The sequence below is a fragment of the Pangasianodon hypophthalmus genome, chromosome 9, assembly GCF_027358585.1.
Source record: "Pangasianodon hypophthalmus isolate fPanHyp1 chromosome 9, fPanHyp1.pri, whole genome shotgun sequence".
Classification (NCBI taxonomy): Eukaryota; Metazoa; Chordata; class Actinopteri; order Siluriformes; family Pangasiidae; genus Pangasianodon; species Pangasianodon hypophthalmus.
This window is the reverse complement of record NC_069718.1, coordinates 10,785,698-10,809,476: the sequence shown is the minus strand read 5'-3', so window position 1 is coordinate 10,809,476 and position 23,779 is coordinate 10,785,698. Positions and strand designations below refer to the sequence as shown.

At 37.6% G+C, this 23,779-nt stretch overlaps 1 protein-coding gene across 2 annotated transcripts in view; it reads right to left on the bottom strand.

The window, feature by feature from the left end:
• ndst1a (N-deacetylase/N-sulfotransferase (heparan glucosaminyl) 1a) overlaps nt 1-23,779 on the bottom strand; it is a 67,901-nt gene that overhangs the window by 33,580 nt on the left and 10,542 nt on the right. Inside the window, exon 1 of one of the 2 annotated variants that reach the window (XM_026919987.3) lies at nt 5,308-11,795. The exons of the other annotated variant lie outside the window; for it this stretch is intronic. The gene's annotated coding sequence lies outside the window, so the exon portion shown is untranslated. Of the gene's footprint in view, nt 1-5,307; nt 11,796-23,779 lie in introns of those variants that run through there. 2 annotated transcript variants of the gene reach the window in all.

The window sequence follows — 23,779 nt, the reverse complement described above, 5'->3', positions numbered from 1 at the left end:
AATCATCCACTGGAACCTTTCCTACTGGACCAGCTGCCAATGGAATAATACACCAGTTTTCTAGTGCCAAAAGTTCCACTATGGTGACCAGCAACAGTGTTTTCCTCTGTGTGAGAAACAGGGGGCGGTAGAGTTGTGGTTTGGGTGATAATGAAAGGGGTGGGGTTGTTTGGGTAGTTAGTTGGTAGTCAATATACTTGGGGAAACAGTGAAGGTGTCCCCAAACGTCATCCATGGTTCCGGTGCGGTTCTCCAAACGGAAGAAGATGACGATCTCATCCAAGTTACAGTGCTGCGTTAGCTTGCTATCAAGGTTAATGTATGTTGTCTGTGTTGTTTTTCCTGCACATTTCACTATATCATATGTATGACAACCGTATGATAACTTGTGTTAAGCAATCTGTGTCAAGCATCATTCAAACAAGTCTATCCATCCATTTATTTGTCCATCTGTTAATCTAATCTTCCAAAAAAACAAACAAACAAGGTTTAGCTTAAAAATATATATATTTTACATTTATTTACGGCATTTGGCAGACGCCCTTATCCAGAGCGACTTACAATTATCTCATTTATACAACTGAGCAGCTGAGGGTTAAGGGCCTTGCTCAAGGGCCCAGCAGTGACAGCTTGGTGGTGCTGAGATTTGAACTCTCAACCATCTGATCAGAAGTCCAACGTCTTAACCACTGAGCTACCACTTCCCCTAAAAGCTACTACTTTTTCTTTTATTAAAATCATATCACATTACCAAGGTGGTACAGAAAGCATTTAAATGGTATAAAGAATTGGATACACAGTCAACTAAAAAAAAAAATCCCCTCTACAACCTCGCACCACATCACCACGTTAGCACTTCACATCAAATTCCAAATAATCCAAGCATGCTTGAAAATCACCTGCAAAATGCCCTAGAAAACCCTTCGGAGCGATCAGGTGTAAAGAACGAGCACTGAACTGGTTTTTAATTCACTGCTGCAGCAGGCGTCAGTGTATTAGAGTCTCTCCAGAGTTCTACTCTAGCCATTTCATCTTCCTAGGCAGCCATCGGCTTCTGATTAATGCAGGAGAAAAGCTGGGCTGAAGCGAGGAAAAAAAAAAAAAACACACACACACAAAAGACAACAAAAACAGGTCTCTGGGTTCCCACAAGAGAGATGCTTGAGTCATCAGAAAAAAATGGTGAGGTGTGCATATCAGAGCATGGCAGCTCGTTAGATTTCACACAGATAGCCTGCTGGGTTTAGCCGGAATCACTTTTCCACACATGAAAGCTGAATTGTCTGTGATTTACGGCCTTCTTCACTACTCTCCATGCTTATTATTCAGGGTACGACTCCGTGACAAAGCAACTCGCTCACAGGTCTGACAGGTAGATTGGCCAGGAAAGATAGTCCAAGTCCTCATGCCATCAGTTGTGCTTTTAAAACAGACTGATATGTGACCACTATCTAAAATGCTGTTAACAGACACCATACATCAGAAAGAGACTGAAACAAAATCATTCTGCTTTAGAGAAAAGCCTGGCATTGTATTTATTCATAAGCACGGGTAATGGCACCTGTAAACCTAACATTAGGGTTAATGTTAGGGTTATGGAAAGCATGGATAGAGATGTAGCATCACTTATACTGGCACTAACATCATAAGCGCTACAGCCAAGTTCATGCTGGAAAAGCAGAAAAGCAATAAAGTTAAAAAAAAAAAAAAGTTTATTTATAACACCTAGCCATAATTTTCCACGAACTGTTGTAGTTAAAGCCAGATCGTTTCACGACGATAAAGTGGTGGTGCAAAAAATAAATAAATAAAAAATTTTCCTGTTTAGATTTGCAGTAGGATCTGAAACCTTGTTAGACTAATTAGACAAGCAAAATACAGGCCAAAAGTTGGAAGTTGTGTATATATATACACACACACACACACACACACACACACACACATACACGAAACTACAGACATAACAGAAACAAATTTGTTTATTAAGATACTTAAGGTACCCAAACATTTCATTTCAAACCAATTCAAATACTATATCAGGCTATCTCATACGTTTTTTAGCCACGGACCCTTTTAACTATAAAAAATTTCCCTTAGCACACTTTTATTTCATGAAAACTATTTAAATGTAGACAATAGTTTTTTGCTTATTTATTGGAGCCTTACTTTTTGAATTGTCCACCAACACAACACATTAGACCCATGTGGATATTATTTATAAGCTACTTGTTTTTGAGTTATTGAGGTTTGGATTAAACGCATTCGATTCAAGTGAATAGTCAAGTGATTGATGAGACACGCTTTTCTTACTGACGGGTAAAGTTCATCCCATGCGAGTCTGATTGGTGGGAGATCCAAAGAGCTGGCCATTTTCCATCTAGATGACTCAATGCCAGTTGGTTGTTGGAAGGTTTACTTGAATGTAAAACATTTCAGCTGTAGTATTTTAATAAATGTATATTCAAACCTCAGTGTGTTATGAAGCATGATTTCAAGCTTTGCTTTGGAGCAGCAAAAGCTTGACATTCAGGCTTGAAAATCTATCCATTATTTTAAGCTGTAAACATGTGTCACATAACATTATTACGTTGAACAACTGGTGGAACCCACAGAAAAGACACCAAACTCCATTTACTACCACTTTTCATTCAGTGAAAACACAATTTGCAGTCACAGTTTATCGAGGCATTAGACATGCGTAAGATGGTCTAGTTTTATGGCGGCCAAATTTGGGGCACTCTACAGGCTTTACAAAACAAATACCAAAAAAATAATAATAATAATTTGAAAAAACTCTTAGCTTGATGATTTACACAAAGTGTTGGTTAATAATGTACTCACACATGACAAAAACTCAAGTAGTGAAGTAAATCATTCACTTTGTTGAATAAAAATAAGTGTAAATCACCAGTTGCTTGTTGGAGGGGATGACATTTGGCTACACTATGCTTAAACAGCCTGCTCTTTTTTACATTTTTTTTTTTTTGGTTGTGGTCTATCAGTTGCTCCCACCTTGCACAGAGAGGATGTGTGATTACAGCAGAATGTTGGCTCTGTGAAGACCAACACAAGAAAAAAAAAGAGGCTTAATAACAGATAACAACACCCGCTGAGAATAAGTATGCTGCACCAGAAGAGCTGCTCCTAATTGGATACATTGTCCATACATGATTGATTTGATCCTAATTAAGCTCTGAAGAGTGTATTGAGATCAGAAAGAGAGAGAGAGAGAGAGAGAGAGAGAGAGAATGAGGAAGAGAAAATGGTTTGAAATATTCAACCCTATCTATAATTAGACATATTGGAAAACTAGAGAGTAGCTATTAAGTTGATCAGAGAGAAAGAAAGGTGATGAGATGATAAGAGGCTGTGCAGCTGATTGTTGCTCATCGTTTACTTTCATTCTTTATCTCATTATGAACACTTCTCTTTTACAATAATAAACTTATGATGAGGTCAGAAAATTCAGCTCAGTTTCAATCAACAAAGAAAAGAAATAATGAAAGTATAATGTAGGACAAATCAACATAATGTAGGTCAGGGAAAAGAGGAAAAAAACGAGAGTGGAAGGACTGATGGGTAATAACAATAAGAAGAAAGAAAGAAAGAAAGAAAGAAAGAATGTTGTGGAATTTGTAGAAGTCATATTCAAATAATAATTTAAAAAATGCTAATTTAAACATGTATATGCAACTGCATTTCAAATTCAGTTGAGAAGCATTTGCTGCAAATGTGAAATTCCTCTGACATTTTATTTTCAGTGTAGAACTGGTATGATTTTGCTATTTTGAAAAAGTAATTACAATTCTATCATCTGGGACTGCACTCTTATCCCCACGCTAAGACCTGGCCGAAATAAAATGCAAAGCGGGGCGCTCTGACGTCCACTCTGCCATGTGAATTTCAAGCTGAAAGAAGCTATGCATTGTGGTGCAGATGTGGTGTGCACTGGCTGTACACTGCATTTATAGCACCCCAGAGATAATAACATAGACAAATATCATTAAATATCATTGTCCACTGCAAATGTGGTCAACAAGAAAAATGGCTGCACCTTGCACTTGCACAGTGCACTTTATGCAGAATAAGGGACAAATTTAAACACAACATACGAGAAATAATCATACAATGCTCGCGTTGCACACTTTTCGGAGAAAGTATCAGCCCTGCGTAAAGTTATATATAACTATGGGCATCGAAATGAAGTGTGGACGTGAAGTGAGCTGGCATAGCGGGTGGTCATTTCGGCACTTCATTCATTTTTGAAATCCACACTGAAGTTTCAGATAGATCTCTGACTGTACCACAACAACAAAAACAAAAGAACAACCTGGTGAAATTTTAATGCGAGCCAAACAAAAATCGGAGGAGGGGAAAGACCTGCGGAGCTGAATAAGTCGTGGCATGACTCGCTCCAAACATCTATTATTCAACTCTGGCTTTTGAGTGAATTCAATAATACATGAAAGGTGAACAAAGCAGATACAAGCAGCACGAGACTGATGAATTATTACCTGAGCGAATAGTGAGAGAAAGAGTTAGAGAAAGTAAGTGAGAGACAAAGAGAAAGAGATTAGCCTGTTTAGGGACTTGACCTGGAAAGTCCTACCATAAGCGACCTTAACAGTCACTGATTAGTTTTCTGTCCGTTTCTGGCACAAGCAGCAATCAAAAACGTAGCAGTTAACTTTTTTTTAGCACTATTTGAGTTGGGGCAATTTCACCAGACGGGGTTTGAAAATGTAAATTGTAGGAGATTAACATATTACATGACAGGCACAAAACTCAGTGTGTGTGTCTAATTCATGTGTCTGATTCATCCTGGACTAAAATGATCCATTTTATTTAGCACTCTTAACAATGGACAATGTCACAAAGCAGCCCTACAGAACATCACGTCTCTAATCAGCAAGACAGGAGCAAATGGCAAAAGAAAAACTCCCTGAGAAGAAATGATGAGCTCCCCAGGTACTAGTTCAAAAGGACATATGCATCGTCTCACTGTTTGCACTTTACATAATGTCCAGAGCTCTGAACTGTCTTTTACGGTACACAGTTAGTCCTGGAAACACGATCAATGTTATGTCTCACTGTGTAAGTGTGTATGAGTGAGGATCATAAAAATTGACAGCTACAGCAAGTGATCCATTTCCTTTCAAAATATATACACTTATTCCACATTACACATGTGTAATAGATACATTTCATTCCTTCCTTTAAACTAATGCACAGAACTAATGCTCAGTCAGGGAATACTGTCTATAATGCCAGAAAAAAGTAGTTACATTCAATAAAAGAATGACCTACCAGGTGCTGGCTTTGTTATTCTCCATTAAAATGCGGACAGAACACGGATTTCAATAGTTTAGTCCAATCTTTCCTTCCATTACAGCACGAGCTTTTGTTTCATGACGCGCCTCCATCTTCATTTGCATCGGATATGTAACATCAGCCAGTGCTAAGTGAGTAATAACCTAGCCTGTTTTACCGCTCCCACTCTCTCTCTCTCTCTCGCTCTCTCTGTCTCTCTCACACACACACACACACACACACACAGACACACACACACACACACACACACACACATAATCTCTCGCTCCTTCTCTAGTGCACGCTCTCTTCCTCTCACTCGACTTCACGCTCTCTCTCCATCTCACTCTTTCACACTTCTTTCATGCGCTCACAGTTCATGCTTTATTGGCTTGAATGGTAGGTTGTACTATTGCCAAAATTAATATCAAAAGCAAATCGAAAAACATGGTTAATCAAAAGATGATTCTTTTTAAACAGGAAATAACAACTTGTAATGAAAAAGAACAGATGATAATAGGGATCGCACCTGGCAAATAAAATTCTTTTCATTTTCTTCCCCCTAAGACTACACAAATTTGGCCACTAGTAGAATTTCTCTTCTCTTCATCCCCTGTATGTTGTGTACTCCTGAAATTCAGGGCTTATGTAATTGCGTATCTTCTTAAAGAATTTTCAAATTTTTCTCCCTCAGCAGAAGTTAGGAAAGCTGTTAGGGAACCTAAGTTTGCAAAAAAAAGGGACATAGTCGTACCAAGAGTCCTAAAAAATTCATAAATGGTCTCAAAAACATACTCGTGCACAGGATTCGTTATTAATCATGTGTGCTTTTTTGAAACCTGGAAGTTGCTCCAGATGGTGAAAGAAATAAAATGCTTCGTAGCAGAAACAAAGTGCCCCAAATCTTTACTTGGATTCAATGGGAATAAGCGAGGGAGGCACTGAATATATTTGAAATAACTTTTCACTCACTCACTCACTCTCTCACTCAGATTTGTGGCCCAGGACTCAGATTGGGAAACACAGCTCTGATGTATAGATGGGTCAGAGCTAAACTAGAGCAGGTCACATTAGGACAGAGCGAGCGCTGGAGTGCACTCTATATCAGTCATCCACACTGCCAGGTTAGATAATGAGTTCACTCTTTCCTCACAGAAAGGGAAGTGTGTGTGAGTGTGTGTTAATGTGTGTGCGCTGAGGAAGTATCACATTTGATACAGAGCTGCCCAGTGTCAGGACTGATAATATATACTCAATACTGGAATTATAATTATTAATTTATATATTTTTTCAGCCATGTTGTTTTTAACAGTTTTATTCCATTTTATAGTTTTAAATCAAAAGAAAACTGCTTTTTACACACACACACACACACACACACACACAGTTCATTAAAAGCTTGCATGCTTTTACATTATAAATCTTGATATGCAAATCTGCACCTTGTTACTATTCAAAAGATTAAAACTGAAATAAACAAAATTAAACTCAAAATAATAAGAAATATATAACACCACTAAACACACTAATACAGTCTTTTAGTAATATTTTTATTCTGTTAATTAACAATGCTGTCTTTTTTATGAAATCTGCAATTAAATTAACTTTACCCGTTTTCGAATCTTAGTCTTTTTTGTATTATTTTAGTACACATTTATGCCTTCTATACCTTACCATTGCCTTAGTTTTATAGTCTGTCTTATCTATAATTTTTAGTTTCTTACACAGATTTGCCTCAAATGACAAGTGTATTCAGGATAAAATACTACTACAGTGGTCAAGCAGTTAAGATGTTTGTCTGGGAAGCTTGGGATTAAACACAGAAGACGCAGTAGATAAAAGATTTAATGTTAGTCAACTAGCTAACATGTTCAGAGTTCCTCATTGTTGCAGTGGTTGTGCGGTGATGTGGGAAAACCTGTGAGATGTTGCTGTAGCTGAAAGTAGAGCTCAGAGGCATGCCTCTACCACCAACAAGTCTAGTCCTTTTTGTTGTATTCTAGAAATACCCTTAAAATACCCTTCATGAAGAAACAGGAAGGAATCTATTGAAGAAAAACTATTTCAGTCATTTGACCTTGCTGTGACCTTGAATCAATTCCAAAATATATTCAGTTCGCCTGCTGGTTACTGTGATAATCCCATATAAATCATACAAACATCCAACCACTCGTTCTCGAGATATCATGCTAACAAGAATCTTGGAATGCACAGACGGACCAAGGTCAGAAATTGTACAAGGTCAGAAAATGGGCCTTGACTTCCTGAATGTGAACGTGTAAGTAACATCTCCGTATGACAAACAGAAAGGAATCTATTGAAGGAAAACTATTTCAGATATGTGACCTTGCTGTGACCTTGGCCTTGTTCAAAATCTAATCAGTTCATTTGCTGGTTACAATGATCATTCCACATAAATCCTACAAACATTCAATTCTTTGGACATTGCGCTAACGGAGAATCTCAGACAGATGCTAGGACAAATCAGGAAAAATTTAACCAGACAGTTTTGTAGGATTTTTCCCTATAACATACTTTGATGCTGCAATGTTAACTATAAATATACAATATACACACAGATATACATTTACATATACACACAATATAAATATACACACAGTGGTAAAACCAGTCAGTCCTTACGCAGTAAATGTCAGGCTTTAATCAAGCTGTTGGATAGCCACATGCCATAAACCTAACAAACACTAACAGACAAACGCAAAACGGACGAAGGCTCTATCATTTCAGTTTTTAATCGGTTACAGGCTGTAAAAAATGTCCGTGATGCTCCTGTGCTGTAGTTTTAATAGAATCTTTAAACGCAATTTTCTCCCTTTTTGTTTTTTGGGGGTGAGCAGAATTTAAAATGTTGAAGTTTACTTGTAAGGTGAGTTACATGCAAGACAGAAACATACTTCAGTTCAGGAAACCATCCAGTTTTCAGAACTATATATAGAAGATTTTTCCTCCATGTGAAGGGTTTTCCCAAGGCCGCCAAACCTTTATTAAGAAAGATAAAATCATGATCATGATTAATATACAGTGCATTCCTACCCTCCACCATTCACACCCTGAGCTCTAGACCTATGCTAATGCTATTCTAACGACATACTGTAGCCTGTAAATATTGCCTGCTCGGCATCAAAGGAATTTTTCACTTGTTTCTCTTGGAAAAAAGGCCAAGTGCATGAAGGAAAAAGAGAAGGAGAGAGTGAGAAAGAGAGGAGGGGGTGTGTGGATCAGCTGTTTGTATCTAAATGAGCATGTAACGCTCTCTTCCCCATCGTGCAAGCTGGAACAGACAGCTATTGTGTGAGCGTGACCCTCCCGTATCCCACAAGGCACTGCATGATGAATGGGCCTTCCAGAACCTACGGCCCCCGCCGGCACCTCGTCTCACTTCTTCCCAGGGCTGCATGTCTCTCTCCCCCTCAGCCCTGCCTCGAGCGCTCCGGCTCTCTCCCTTTGTCACTTTCGCCTTCCTTTCTCTTCCTCCTTGCCCTTACAGCCGGAGAGATTAATGTGTGTTCCACTACACTTTGGACTCCATACTGCGTTCTGTCACGATAACACATTACTCTTCCCAAGTCCATCATGGCTTTAAATCACAGCTCTGATGAGATTTTTTTTGTTGATTTCTTGAGCAATACTGCATTTCCAGAATAATGTTTTTCTTCTGAAAGGTTTACCCGCCTAACGGGGACACAGGGACATCAATTCCACTTCATACACCAAAATGTCAGCGTTCCCTGTGAAAGTGGTAACGTAACCCCAAAAAATTTCTTCTCGTAGATGCAAGCACGGTACTGAATCTCCACTACACCTGCTGTATTATATGCTAAGATCCACCACTGCATATTAATATTTATAATTATCATGTCATCTTCAATGACGTCCTAGATTCATTTTGAAATTAAATTCTGAGGGTGTTTTTATTTGAAACTTTCACTGCGCAGTTTCCTACATTAGCCACAATGCTGTTCGAATAACTTCCATCTCTACCAAAAGAGAGCGATGCAGCAGAGCTTTAGTCCTTTAGTCTGCCCAGTTCTCTCACCTCATCTTCTGTACACGCTGCTTAAACAAATCAGCTTCCAAAGCTTCAGCTTTTACACTAACACCACCATCAACACTAACGCACATGTCACCTTGTTGATCGCTAACGAGCTGAGTCTCTGCTGTCTCCATTAGTGCTACGTTGGATTTCTTATTAATACAATGTTAAAAGTCTGGGAAATAGAGAAAAGAAGCCCTTGTTTTTTTTTTTTGTTGTTTTTTTTTTTAAATTGTTATTCCTTACGCATGAGGTTAATCCTGTGACGTCAGCACAGCAGAGAACTGCTAATTCTCACAGGAAGAACAAAAACAACGAATTACCGGAATAAATAAGCACGTCACAAATACTTCAATATAAACATCTTTAACGGGTTTCATGCTGGAGCTTTCCTTTAACAGGTTTTGTTAAAATGGCTATGATGCTACGACTTCATCTAAATAAAATCAGACAAATCAGAAACCTGAGATTTGACTACCATGTCCTACTTTTCCAGTAAAGCAATTACTATTATACACAAACTTATGTACAGGAAACTCGGGCTGCAAAATCAATAGTATAGACGTGAAAAATTGTTGGCAAGAAATGTCTTTTATTGATTAGTTTCCTGAGGAACAATATGAAAAATGGTTTTGGTTGGACATGTGGAAACTGAGGCTGATGTCTTCGAATATAAAAGAGAACTTTACATGATCGCCTCAAGAGAAAGTAGATTATATAACGAACAGAGTATTTATCCAAGCTTTCTGTTTCCTAAGCAAGAAGACCTGCAGGAAATCCCAGCTCATCAAACTACTCGATTTGCAGGCTTCTGGAAAAATCCGAGGCTTTAATTTGGAATTCTGTGCTGATTAAAATTGCTATAAAAGACCAGTTTAATGAATGTTATGAATCTTCTCCAATAATATGCATTTGCTATTAAAATGGTCCCAGCTAATCCAATATGGAGTCATTTCATCCACTGTTATAACTGTTGATAACTTCTGGTCCAGAGAGGGTGAAATGAAGAGGTACAAGTTCCAGGGCAGAAAAGCTCTCACAGAAGAAATCCAAGCTCTCGTTGTCAGCAGTGATCCTGACCCCTTCTGCTCTCCGGACCTGCCTGATCCAGCCTGATGCCATACTTCTGGTTGGAGTTCTCATCTCATGGAAACCACTCGCTGCTGCTGAGGTTAGCCCCATACGAACAGCCTAAAGATACGTGAGATTACTGTGGATGGTACCACTTAGAAACCATGAAGATGGCTTTGAACTGCAGTTGCTATGATAGCTTTAGGACTGCAATTGCCACAAACAGTTTTGCACTCAAGTCTCCATCAGTGAACAGTTCTCCAACAAACCTCAACAAAATAGACTTCATGTGAAAACTATGATTGTACTTTTGACACAGTTATAGAAAGGTATTATTTATAATCGCGCTATCCGTTGTCAGCTAGATGAGGATGGGTTCCCATCTGAGTCTGGTTCCTCTCAAGGTTTCTTCCTCTTGTCGTCTCAGGGAGTTTTTCCTTGCCACGATCACCTCTGTCTTGCTCATTAGGGATAAATTTATAAACATATACATTTAAAAATTTATATCCTGAATTTATATTTTGCTGTAAAGCTGCTTTGTGACGATGTCCATTGTTAAAAGCGCTAAACAAATAAAATTAACCTGAATTCAATATTTCCTTAAAGGTGTAGATTATAATGTTTATAACCCATACTCATATCATTTCAAAGAAAACACAGAAAATGAGTGATGCAACAGATTGCCATGCAAGGGATATTAACAGTTTCTTCATTTCAGGTTTCTGATACTGATGACCATACTCTGACCTAGAAATGAACTCCCGGCTTAAACAATGTTGCTCAACCCCGCCCCTTCTCCTTAAAAGGTATCACATGAGGCAGGTAAAATTTTGTCTTTTTTTTTTTTCTTTTTTTGAGTACCAAACTTTAAACCTTGTTCACAAATAATCAGGATGACATTTAGACTATTCTTTAATTCTGATTTTAATAAATAAATTCACAATAAATTTAAATTAATTTTAATCTTAATCCTGTTGCTTCATTACTTTCAATTTAAATTTCAGTTATTGATTAACTGTTCCAAAATGGCCGCATATATCAGTTATACTAATGTGTTCTTTAAAGGAAGTTCTTATGATCATTTTTGATAGTGATTATGGACTAATGAGTTAGTAAAATCATGATTAGTTGCTGTCTTGGAGAAAACTAAAGATGTGCTCAGCATGCTCAGGAGGTTATAAAGGCAGGAAAGATGTTTTAGCATTTACATAACCGAGTGTATATATTACATTACATACAGCAAGTCTTTCTGTTAACTGAATTTCAGCAGGAGAAGCTTGAGGAAGACATTACACTACGCAGTGTGGGAAGAATCTCTTAGTCATCTTTCTCTGTTAATCTTTGCTCCTGTTCTCTCTCTCTCTCTCTCTCTCTCTCTCTCTCTCTCTCTCTCTCTCTCTCTCTCTCTCTCTGTGTGTGTGTCAGTCTGTCTGACTGTCTGTCTTATTGTCCTCTCTCTCTCTCTCTCTGTCCGTCTGACCGTCTGTCTTATTGTCCTCTCTCTCTCTCTGTCCGTCTGACCGTCTGTCTTATTGTCCTCTCTCTCTCTCTGTCCGTCTGACCGTCTGTCTTATTGTCCTCTCTCTCTCTCTGTCTGACCATCTGTCTTATTGTCCTCTCTCTCTCTCTCTCTCTCTCTCTGTCTGTCTGATCGTCTGTCTTATTGTCCTCTCTCTCTCTCTCTCCGTTTGACTGTCTGTCTTATTGTCCCCTCTCTCTCTCTCTCTCTCTCTGTCTGTCTTATTGTCCTCTCTCTCTCTCTCTCCATTTGACTGTCTGTCTTATTGTCCCCTCTCTCTCTCAGTCTGACCGTCTGTCTTATTGTCCTCTCTCTCTCTCTCTCTCTCTGTCTGTCTGACCGTCTGTCTTATTGTCCTCTCTCTCTCTCTCTCTCAGTCTGACCGTCTGTCTTATTGTCCTCTCTCTCTCTCTGTCTGACTTATTGTTCTCTCTCTGTCTGTCTGACTGTCTGTCTTATTGTTCTCTCTCAGTCTGACCGTCTGTCTTATTGTCCTCTCTCTCTCTCTCCATTTGAACGTCTGTCTTATTGTCCTCTCTCTCAGTCTAACTGTCTGTCTTATTGTCCTCTCTCTCTCTCTGTCTGTCTGACCGTCTGTCTTATTGTCCTCTCTCTCCGTTTGACTGTCTGTCTTATTGTCTTCTCTCTCAGTCTGTCTGACTGTCTGTCTTATTGTTCTCTCTCTGTCTGTCTGACTGCCTGTCTTATTGTTTCTCTTTCTCTCTCTCTCTCTCTCTCTCTCTCTCTCTCTCTCTGTCTGACCATCTGTCTTATTGTCCTCTCTCTCAGTCTGACTGTCTGTCTTATTGTTCTCTCTCTGTCTGTCTGACTGTCTGTCTTATTGTCTCCCCCTTTCTCTGTCTCCCTCTCTGTACTTTTCTGTCTCTCACTTTGTCTCCTTTGTCTCCGTCTGTCTTATTGTCTTCTCTCTCAGTCTGACTGTCTGTCTTATTGTTTTCTCTTTCTCTCAGTCTGTCTGACTGTCTTTCTTATTGCTTCTTCTCTCTCTCTCTGTCTGTCTGACCATCTGTCTTATTGTCCTCTCTCTCTCAGTTTGACTGTCTGTCTTATTGTCCTCTCTCTCTATCTGACTGTCTGTCTTATTGTTCTCTCTCTGTCTGTCTGACTGTCTTTCTTATTGTTTTCTCTCTCAGTCTGTCTAACTGTCTGTCTTATTGTCTCCCCCTTTCTCTGTCTCCCTCTCTGTACTTTTCTGTCTCTCACTTTGTGTCCTTTTTTACCTCTTCTTTCTCTGCCTCACTCTCTCTATCCTCTTGGTCTCTCTCTTTATTTCTCCTGTCTCTCCTGCTTCCTCATTCTCTCTGTCTCAGCCTATCTATCTATCGCTTGCTCAGGCTCTCTCTCACTCTCAGTCTCTTTCTCTCTCTTCGGCTTTCTATCTCTCTTGGTCTCTGTCTCGCTCTTTATTTCTCCTGTCTCTCCTTCTTTCTCGTTCTCTCTGTCTCTGTCACTGCCTGTCTCTGTTTCTCTCTGACTCTCTCTCTCTCTCTCCCTCTCATACACATTCATTATCCCTGACAAAATCCCCATCTTTCATTAATGAGACCTGAAGTTCAGGTCTGAAAGGAGTACTGAGTCGGGGTGAAAAATGGCCCAAGGTAAAAGGAAATTACATTCAGAGAAAAAGGATGATATCTTTAAACAAAAAAAAAAAAAAAGACAGGATATCAAGACATTATGTGAGATGTGAGAAGAAATAGATGTGATTCAGCACTCAGAGCCACATTAGGCTGAAATGAAAGTGGTGCTGAACTAAAGGGAGTGTAGAATATCTTTAAATGAGGCGATGTCTAAAATAGTCGTAACAGAAGATACACACAGACACACAGGCTCCCTTAAGGATAACCATGTCACATTGTTCTCAGAAATGTGCTATGTAGTGCATCATTCATGCTCCCTTAGCATTTTCTCCTGCACTGAAGTATCAGCCTGTAACATTACTCAACATATTACATTACAATGTGCATTAGTTTGAGGGCGCATCAACACACACGTAGGTCACAGCAGGTTTAACAGTGGGTACTTAATACTCTCAAGGCACTGTGGCATGTGTGTTTCAGTGTGTGTGTGCATGTGTGTATGTATACATGTGCCAAGACTGGACTGCGAGTGATGACATCATCCAAAAAGGAGACCCCCTGCTTCAGACGAGAGAGGACCAATGACGAAAGGCATTGAATTACCCATAATCCATCTGAGCAAAGAATTTGAAACTACTTCATGGGAGAAATGAGAAGAGAAGATACATAGGATTAGGATTTAAGGAATTCGAAATTCAAGGTATGACTATAAATCTACTCCTGATGTATGAGGATGTATGACTTTATGGCACTTTGAAATTCACTGACTACAATGGCTGGGGGGGGGGGGGGGGGGGGGGGGCGGGGGTAGGGGGGGTGGGGGATGTAAACTGCAACACACATATGCACAGAAAACATGGCAAAACATGGAATATAACATGTTTCATCTTGCAGTTGCTACAAATGTGGCAGAAATAAATGCGAAGCACATCACTGCATCTCTATATTGTCCTATAATAGCATGTCAAGTGGTTTATTCTTTTATTTTATTATTATATCACAACAATTTTCCAAAACTAACCATTTTATTAATTAAAGTACAACATGTCACACTTTTTTATCTCTTATCACTTGTTATAGCAATGTTTCTTTCTTCAATCTCATGTTTTTTCTTTCTCTTGAAGTAAAAAGGACAAAAAAAAAAAAGAAAACAGCAAAGCCCCGTGTTCTGAAGACAATCCAGTGTCTGAAAAGTTTTCAAAAATCCACATCTGGATTTCTGTAATGTTGCTTTGTGACAACGTCCATTATTAAAAGCAATACATAAATAAGACTGAATTGAACTGAAGTGAATTGAATTAAACGTTACGGCTTTAATTTCGGACTGTTCAAAACGCTGACACTGGAGACTCCTTCCAAAAAAACTAAATAAATCTCTCCTCACATAAAACTTCACCATATCAATAATTACACCGGTTTCTTAACTCATTCTTAATCCAAACCAGAATCCGGTTTCCAATTAATCCAAAGTCTCTGGTTATGTTGTGTTTTTGGCTAAAATGCAATGATAACTATGCTCACAATCTGAAGAGAAGCAATATATTTATCGTTTAGTTCTGCCATGTGTAAATCACTGCACAGTGGAATTCAGTACAGTCTCACATTAAATCCTGACACAAACTTAACACTTCGTTATTTAGCTTCAAAATCAACCACTCTTTTTCTGTAAAGAGATTCTCTGCTTGTTACTTTTGATAAGTAAAGTCAAGTGAGATGGATGTACAGTATATTTCCAATGTAATGATTGCATTGCAGCATGATGGTTTCATTGGTTTCATCTTCATATTCATGACTCACGTGAATAAGCCATGGAGCACACAGTAACACATTTACAAAATATCTGCTTAATGAATCCAAGAAGTCCAGCAACAGTAATGTGAAAGGCCTAATGTTAACATTAACAGGAAGATGATCCTTAGGACGAAAAAAATTTATAGTTACCTAGGTCATGAGGAAAGTTTCACGGTACTCATAAATAGACTTGTGTTTTGATTATAAATGGTGGGAAAATGTGGGAAAAATGTTTCACATCCATGAAGTCTTGGATATCATGAACGAACATGATAAGCAAGGTCAAAAAGTATGAACTGATGCGAAATAAACTGAGTGGTTCAGGCTCCTTTTTTTTAAGCAGGCTTTGACCTTTTTCCTGTGGCTATTGTAGAGATTTTGCCTTAACTACAAGAAAACTTCAGTAGGCAACAATCACTGGGATGAAAATGGGCTGACCAACATTGAACCCAAGGACGAGTAGTGCCAGCATCTAAGGAATGTCTTAAAAGCTTGTGTTTCTCTAAAATGGGTCTTTGTGAAAACAGAATCAAGTTCCAAATGGAACTGGAATAACAGACCAGCACCAGAGGAGGAAGATCAGAACGAGGGGAAGAAAGGTATTAGAAAAGCTCAGAGAGCTCTTCAGTAAACACTGTATTCCAGAAAACACAAAAACCCATAAAAACACTCGGAGGTTAATACAGCCGAAAGACCAGACACCAAAATGTGAAACTACATAACATACACAGTCCATTACAGTGAGAAATGCCCAGATTTGTATTTTCATGAAACTAAGCATCCGCTTTATAAATGTCCATCTGAACACAAGAGGAAAAACAAATTCCAGCAGTCTACATACACCTGAAGGACAGGGGACACTCTTTTGAGGACAACAACATATACATTCTGGATAAAGAACCCAACTGGTTTGAATTAACATCCATCTCTGAACAGATGGATATACCTGTCCCATGTTACCTATCACCTAGCGGTTTCACACCAATCCACAGCTCCAGAAAACAGTGTCATGTCAACCTCATAATGTCGCAAGTGTGAATCATGCAGTGTTTAAATAGCAGGGATTTTCCCACCATTCAGTACAGCTGATGAAGCCCCTCAGAGAGGGAAAATGATAACTAAAAATAACTAAACAACAAGTCCAGTCGCCAAGACAAAGACAAACTCTTAAGTCCTAGCACTGGTACAGTTTCTGCTAAATGTGGAAATGCAGAGTTGGTACAGTAACAGTAAGAAAAGCCTGACTGCTGCCGTTGACCCATTAACAGTGAGGAAAAGCTTTCACGATTCTTTTTCTGGCTGGACCATGATCCACAACATTATAATGATTTTTTTTTTAATTATGTTGGTTTTTAAGACTGTTTTGCAAGTTACTGAACAAAGCAACTAAACTAATTTCCCTCTACAAGGAAACATAACCTCAAAGAAAAAATTAAAATAACAGACAAACCTTAGGCCAAAGTACCTTTTCAAACAAATTTTAATGACATGCACTTTCCAAACTAAGTAAACAATTATTTCTAAAATGACAATAATTAAGTACAGATAGCGTATTTTAAAAATGTGAAATAAAAAGTGCATCACCTCTACTAACATCTTCTTCAGTAAAGTGGAATTAATGGAAAGGGGGCAGAGAGGCAAGTGAGTATTTAAATGTTTAAATACTGAAGACATTTGCTGAGTTGGTTTACATTTTGTTTAATATTTTTAAAATAAGCGATTCGTGTTTCATTGTTTTGATTTTTATTGCACTTCTTTCAGCATTCTGTGTACAGCTGAGGAAGGATGGTGTCAAAAAAACATTTCCGACTTGGTAAGTCGTAACAAGGACTATTGTTAAAAGTTACTTATAACTCTCATTTTCAACAGCTTTTACGGGTATTATATCTTTGGCCAAGTAAAATGTCACGGCATCAATGACGTCTTTCCATCAGCATCAGCTCTATTTCTGGCACACTCACATGCGTTCCCTGTTGTTACGTGGAATTCGGCATACTCGTTGCGGCATTTTCTTGGTGGTTAAACAAATTCGGCATGTTTCCTTTGTATAGTACCTTTGAGGTACCTTTGTATAGTTTGCAAACAATCATTGTTTGCACTGAGTCATTGTATAAAGTCCAGCAGTTCCTAATGTTGAATTTTTTAAGCACCAACTCCTCCATGTTGTCAGCCATGCTACTGTGTTGCTAAATAAAACGAAGAGGAAGCGTAAGCTAAGGAACTGCCTACTCTTGGCTATTATTGGTTTCTTCGTGTGTCTGTCAGGATTTCAATTCAATTCAATTTTATTTGTATAGCGCTTTTAACAATGAACATTGTCTCAAAGCAGCTTTACAGAACATAAGAAACAAAAAGCATGCAAACTGAAACAAAAACATGCAAACAGTCCTAGATGTTAGACAAAATTATCCCTAGTGAGCAAACCTGAGGCGACAGAGGCGACTGTGGCGAGGAAAAACTCCCTTAGATGATATGAGGAAGAAACCTTGAGAGGAACCAGACTCAAAAGGGAACCCATCCTCATTTGGGTGACACTGGAGAGTGTGATATGAACAATGTCCATTCTGTATTTATTTATAGTTACGTAGAATTTTATGTGTATATTAATTTGGAGGTTGTTGTCTTCCGCAAAGTCCACATAGGGTTGGCAGCGATTCTTCAAATACCCAAATCCTCACGAGGCAGAAACCAGCTGGAGCAGGTCCATCTCTGGATGCCTCAGGATCCTCGTAGGGTTGGCCTCTGTCTACTGGAGCTGGCACAATCTCTATGTGCCTCGGGATGGGTAGAAGGGAAACAAGTGGAAAGGAATTAGCGTAGCTGCTGTTCATAATATTAGTAAGCCCTAAATCATAATGTGCAATTAATCAGATGTACTGAAGTACAAGGTTATGGTGTGTGTTAAGTGTATGCCTGGCTAAAGATATATGTCTTTAATCTACGTTTGAACTGAGAGACTGTGTCTGAGCCCCGAACACTGTCAGGAAGGCTATTCCAAAGTTTAGGAGCTAAGTACGAAAACGCTTTACCCCCTTTTGTAGACTTTGATATTCTGGGAACTACTAGGATGAATGTGAGCTGGACTAATGGATAGAGTAAAGTCTGCTTCATAAAACAACTTGGGATGCCATGTCTGAGAGTTTTCAGTGCAACTGACAAAATGTGTTTAGTATCACAGTGCATGTGATCTCTCTAAAATCGTCATATCATCCACCCCTAGCTTCAGTGCTGGTGTTTGTTCAGTAACAGTAAGAAAAAAAAAAAACGCTCAGGCTCTGGATACTGCTGTTCACCTGCACCTGGAGTCCAAAACACCAAAATATTCATTAGTTTGGCATCACTGGACCTGACAAACCCAGAACAAAACACAGCTTTAAACTACATTTACAAAGAAATAAAGAAATCTGTACAAAAGAGAAAGACAAACAGAAGACTGAGACAAAGCTAAAAGTTAAAAGAACAAGGGAAAGACAGAATGACAGAAAAGAATAAACAGAAAACAGGAGAAGAATGAAAGAATTTAAACAGAAAGAGGGGTATGGGCCTGTAACAGGACACACACACTCACTGCAACAGAGGAAACCACTACAGAGCAGAACAAAACATCAACTACTGAGGTGCAGGAAAAATGAATAAGCCAGAGAGAAAGAAGAATAGAGGCCTTGTGAGCAGTCTGTAATTTCCTTTTGACCCATTTACACAACACTCGTTTATTGTCAACTTTTGTCATCCCATCCATATGTAAGTATGCAGCAGGATGATTAATCATCTCTTATGTCCTTGAAAATCCATCAAATTGGCCCGCCCAGGAGAGCAATATGTGCACTAGGATTTGACAGAGATTTAAACAAACGCCAATACTGTGGCCTTCACTTTGGATATGAAAATACATAGGCCCTATTTCTGCACTATGAGCAATTACTCTCACTAATACACCTGTATGCCCTAGGACCATTAACACCACACACTGATGAAGTGGAATTATAAGAACACAGAGACAGCACTCAGCGACACGCAATAACCCTGAAATGTCAAAAACACTCATCATCATATTTCACTATTGGAATACTGGGTTATAAATAAACTACTACCTACATAAATAGAAATGTGTTTATATCAATGCATTCTCTTAATGCATTCATGATATCAGAATCATTTCTGGTTATAAAAATTAAATAAAATTTTTAAAAAATGCCACAATACCATTTTTCCACCCAATATCAATATCAAAACCTTGACTTACACTTACAATTACCTACAATTAAAATATACATCTCTTACACAAAACCACAGTATTTTTATACAGTTTATACTTTAACTCAAACACACAAAAGATCAGATCAGTGCCATCTCTAATAAAAAATACATACGAGTTTAAGAATTGCTATTTAATGACATCTTATTTATGCAGCAGAATGTTTATGCAACATTGCTTTAACATAATCATAACCTTAATCCAAAGTAAAATATAATCCAAACTAAATCTTTACATTCTTTATGTTTTGGCATCAGTTAATACTGATCCAGAATCCTTATTTGTTTATGCATCATGCTTTCTACACAAAAAAACTAATCAAGTAGCAACTAAGCATCAGAATTATTAGCTACATGTTCATAGTTTCTGTATACATATTTAACATAATACTTCATTTATTGTCAAAAATATATTTCTCTATTTTATTTTTAAAAAGTATATTTCGCTAAATTTTATTGTTAAAAAAGTATATTTCACTATATTTTATTGTCAAAAATTATATTTTTATTGTTATATTTCACTATATTTAATGTTAAGAAGCATATTTCACTAAATTCTATTGTTAAAAAGTATATTTCACTATATTTTATTGTCAAAAATTAGATTTCTCTATATTTTTATCGTTTAAAGGATATTTCACTAAATTCTATTGTTAAAAAGTAACATTTTATTGTTAAAAAGTATATTTCACTAAATTTTATTGTTAAAAAGTATATTTTTATTGTTATATTTCACTATATTTAATGTTAAGAAGCATATTTCACTAAATTCTATTGTTAAAAAGTATATTTCACTATATTTTATTGTCAAAAATTATATTTTTATTGTTATATTTCACTATATTTAATGTTAAGAAGCATATTTCAATAAATTCTATTGTTAAAAAGTATATTTCACTATATTTTATTGTCAAAAATTATATTTCTCTATATTTTTATCGTTAAAAAGTATATTTCACCAAATTCTATTGTTAAAAAGTATATTGTTGAAAAAGTCCCATTTTTCCATTTTTTCTAGTATATAGTTATTTCCATATAGGTCAAAGAGAGAAGGAAGATATAATGGACACACCACATCAGTGGCATGAGGAGGGTCATGGGTTTCAGATTTAAAACAAACGTTCCGTGTCTTCATTACACCGTAGATGCTATCTGCCTACTGCCTAACAGTTATTATATTTCATTTAGAGTACATTAGAGCACTGATCCAGTACTGATTGTCAGATGGCTCAGATTTGAGAGACACAATGTCAAACAAACTAACATGAAGTGGAAAGTGTGTAGCAAGTCAGTCACAACTAGAAGTGGATAAACAGGAATGACAAACAGTAAGGACAAACAAAAACCTCCTGTGTGCAGCATTAGCCGTATTGTTTTGCAAAGCCTCCTTCTTGTTCAAGTATTAACTTTAGTATTCATTACTATGGTTACACTTTTGCGTCATCATAAAAGTGATTTCATTTATTGGCTCTGTTGTCTAGAAGTTGTGACATAGGTGTCAGAGAGGAGCCAGACCTGTTACATATTTAATACCTTATGCTGATTTCAGGTACAAACATGCAGACCGGCAGATCTACTGTTAAGACAATAACTATTCTGATCAGTCAGATTTTTTCCCCCATTGTAATTGTAATAAAATTTTTATTCGAATTGTGGCTTTTCGGGCAGATTAGACAAACATCTAAACGAATAAATTAGATTAACGTCTGATGTTTATTTAATTTAACTGACCTTAAAAAGGGTTAATTTTTGGAAAAAAATAATAATAAAGTTAAATCAATGCCATATAGGCCAGTCCTACATGAACACAATGTTTTATGCAAATTTAAGCAGCTTAGATGTGTTCAAACATGTAGATTACAGTTACACACACATCATTGCTAAAAGCAAAAAAAAGGCAAATAATAAAAAAGTGAAAAAAGTCAGTATTAGATCGGTAATGGGAATCAAACAATACTCTGGAAGGTAAGAAATAAAATAAACAGAGCATGCTGTCATAAACAAAATAGTTATGATTGGGTGGTGTCAATTATTTTCCAAAAACAGTACTCTTTGAAGTGTTTTATTTCTCTGTTCTGTGTTTTATTATTTTATTATTTATACTGCAGCAATTTCCCAATAGTACCTTTTTTTTAATTAAAGAATGACGCATCATACTTTTTATCCATGTATAATTGCATTAATGTCGTGGAACATCTATAAAACAAGTTAGTTCCTGTTATCATTATAGTCATTCTTTCACTAGCCTGTTTTTTTCTCTCTCTTGAAGTTAATAAGACAAAAAAAAAAATGCAGCTTGTCACATTAACCCTTTGTCCTGAAGACTTTCCTATATTGGAAAACTTAAAGGAAGAACTTTACCTCTGACTGTTACAAATTGCTGACACTGGAGACTCCTTCCAAACATACTACGCAGAAGAATGACAGAAAACCTCACCATATCAATAATTACACACATTTTTAAAACGGTTTATGTGAAGGTTCTGCCATACAAGGTAGATTAACGAGCGCATTGTTGTATGACGGCATTTTATCGTATTTATTGAAAAAGAAACACGTGTGCATGTCTATGTTTGATAATCTAATATGACAGAATCAAATTAAAAGAATAAAATTAAAAGAGAGACAGATGATCGGTACATTTTCTGGAAACAGGACATCATCTCTACGATTTTCATCTTTACTCAGTACTGTAACCACTGTGCAATCTCAGACCTGTTTAACAGATGCTTTCCTACATGCCTCATTAGAAAAGAAAACAGCCAGAAGACAAAAAGAGCAAGGAATAGAGGAAGGCAGTGGAGGGTAAGCCGACCATCTGCTAACGAATGAGGTCAAATACATTCAGAGCCAGAGGCGCAGGTAGCTCCAGTGCATGTTGTCTGAGGTTCATCCATCATCACAGACCTCATTAAAGGACTAAAAACAAACAGCATGACATTTCAAAAGGTGTGTGTGTGTGTGTAGGGAGGTCAGCACTGTTTAGAAGGGCGTTTTCATACACAGAGAAAGGGTTAAAAGAGCACAGCAGCACCACGGGACATTAAAATACTTTATATCTAAGGCAAATTACAGATCCACAGAGCCTATTAATGTCAGGGATAACGTTACAATAACACCTCTAGGTGACTTTGACTGTTGTTTTGCTCTGTGATTTTACCGCCTCGAGAGTTATAAGTAGGCACGCTCCGGCATGAAATGTTCATCTCATGATAAGTGCCAAACTTTATCATACAAGGATATTATCACACTCAGGAATTCTGTCTGTACCTCTCTCCAAAATTAATCAAAATTTAACCTTGGCAGCATCTCATTCGAGAACCAGCCTCAGTGTAATCACTTGCCTGCTAGGTTAGATTGAAAACCAAATTCAGCTTCTAAAAGCCAGGGTTTATATCACTTTTCTAAAATCTGAGCATTTTTCAAGTGCATTCAAAGTGGACATTGAAACTTTAATAACATTTATTCTTAATACATTTTACAAAGCTACAGTGTGATTTGAAGAAAAATTAAAGAGTTGCATTAGGTTAGGTCCTGAACACGTTAAGTGCTGAACATGCTGAAACACTTACCTAGCTAGTTACCATAAGTTATGGTTACTTTACTTCATTTTATTGCAACACTAAAAAGTGTAGCTGTGTATGCTATTTGGAGCAAATTCGAAATGTCAAGATGTTGATTTCTTCCTTGCAGAACCTGAAATATGCTTCTGAAAAGTGTGATCAGCCCTTAAGCTGTACTGGTAGGCCTAGGTGGTGTAATGTTAGCAAGCTGGTAATGATTTAAAGGAACCTGACACCTGCCAATTATCTGTTACACTCAACACTAACTGCTAGCATTTAACAACATTAAGGAAACTTGTTAGGCGCTGCGGGCTCAGTGGGGACACAACACACACTTTCATATTCACATTCTGTCATTTGGAAAACACAATTATCCAAAAGCACATAAACAAAAAACACAGACACCTTAAATAGGTGCAGAATTACACTATATGGCCAACAGTATGTGGATACCTGACCATCACATCCTCATGTGCTTGTGGATCCCATTACAAAACCATGGGCTTTAATATGAAGCTGGTACATTTGCTGTTATAATAACCACCACTCTTCTGCAAAGGCTTTCCACTAGATTTTGGGGCGTGGCTGTTGGGATCTGTGTTCATTCAGCCACAAG